At 45.4% G+C, this 1,890-nt stretch overlaps 1 protein-coding gene across 1 annotated transcript in view; it reads right to left on the reverse strand.

Annotated features, from left to right (window-relative positions):
* LOC106868560 (moesin) overlaps positions 1 to 1,890 on the reverse strand; it is a 123,093-nt gene that overhangs the window by 27,530 nt on the left and 93,673 nt on the right. The gene's annotated exons all lie outside the window — the stretch shown is intronic.

Here is a 1,890-nt window from a genome sequence, read left to right on the forward strand (position 1 = left end):
GTGTGAGTGAGTGTGTGTGTGTGTGTGTGTGTGTATTGGACCCCACTCAGTCATGAATGACCATAGGTTTACACCTAGAAAATTACCCTCTGAGCACAAATCCGGGCAAGGCTGTTTATGGAAGACCAGCAGTCGCCCATGCATACCAGCCTCCCTTGTCCATGCCGTGGATGTTATCCAAGGCAAAGGCAAAGGAGCCAATACAGCTTGGCACCAATGACATTGCAACTCATTTCTACAGCTGAATGAACTGGAGCAATGTGAAATAAAGTGTCTCGCTCAAAAACACAACAGACAGCCCAGTCCAGGAATTGAACTCACTACTTTATCATTGTGAGGCTGATGCTCTAACCACTGAGCCTTCACAAAAGATGTTTATCGCACCTAGGTTTCCCAAGCAGTCACCGATCTAAGTACTAACAAGGCTCCACATTGCTTAACTGGTGATCGGACGAGAACTGATGTTTTTAATGTGATGTCTCACACACACACACCCACCCACCCAGCATTAGTCCACATGAACTTGAAGCTTCTGTCACAGACAGATCAGCATGGGGGTCTCTCATGACACGGGCAGCAGCTGTTTCCGAAGAGGACCACCAATGGCGTCTTACTGCTTCAAGAAACAGGGATCACAGTACACTGCTTCCCTCAATCCAGAGACTGCCGCTGCGACACCCGTGGGCGTCCGTGTTCCTCCAGCTCTGGATTGCGGAGTCAAGTGTGCTCTTATCACTGAGAACACAGACTGTCATTGTCGGACACCAATGGACAACAAACATACAATCACTATTTTTCCATGTTTGTATCAGTTGGAAGGAGTTTATTGTGGTAGATTTTCTATGGTTGGACACCCTTCATGTCGTCAACCCTCAATCATTACCAAGTAATGGTAATATTTCCCCAAGGCCAGACATGTTTTTGCAGAATATTGGAAATGAACAACACTGCTTGTATAACAGTGACTCATTTACAACAAACACACACACACACTGGACATCTTTCAGTTTCCAATCACCAAATCCATTCACAAGCCTTTAATTGACTTACGGCTATAGTACAAGACACTTGCTCAGGTTGCAGCACAGCAGATTGAACCCAAAACCAAGTGGTTGAGAAACAAAATTCTTAACCACACAGCCATAGACGTGCGCGTGTGCGTGTGTGTGTGTGTACACATATATATCATCATCATTTAACGTCTGTTTTCCATTCTGGCATGGATTGGATGGTTTGACTGAAAACTGGTAAGCTGCACCAGGTCTCAATCTAATTTGGTATGGTTCCTACAGCTGGATTCCCTTCCTAATGCCAACCTCTCCAAGAGAATAATGGGTGCTTTCTACCTGCCACCAGACTGGGTGCTGGTTACAGAACACTAGCATTGGCCACAACTATGGTCTCACTTGGCTTCACAAGTCTTCTCAAACACAGTATATTGCCAAAGGTCTTGGTCACTGCCTCCATGAAGTTCAATCGGTGCTTTTTACATGTCATCAACATGGGTGCAGGTACACAACACAGGCATTGGCCACGATTCCAATTTCACTTGGCTTGACGGGTCTTCAAGGACAGCATATTACCCAACATTCGAAGGGTGCTTTTTACGTGCCAAAAGTCTCATACACACACAGCAACTCGTTTACGTTAAGAGGATTGCCTTGATCCCCCCACCATTCAAGGGTGGGGGTACCTGATATATTGGGAACTATTATAGCTACATTCAGTCAAACTACTTCATAAGGCACAAGTATTTTGGGGGGTTTCCCCACTCCTTCTCTAAAACCCCATTGATTTTCAAGTTTTGACAAATAAGGCCCAAAGACAAACCAATACGTGTGTGTGTGAGAGAGAGAGAGAGAGAGAGAGAGAGAGAGAGAGAGAGAGAGA

Source organism: Octopus bimaculoides, chromosome 27, assembly GCF_001194135.2.
Source record: "Octopus bimaculoides isolate UCB-OBI-ISO-001 chromosome 27, ASM119413v2, whole genome shotgun sequence".
NCBI classification, from domain to species: Eukaryota; Metazoa; Mollusca; class Cephalopoda; order Octopoda; family Octopodidae; genus Octopus; species Octopus bimaculoides.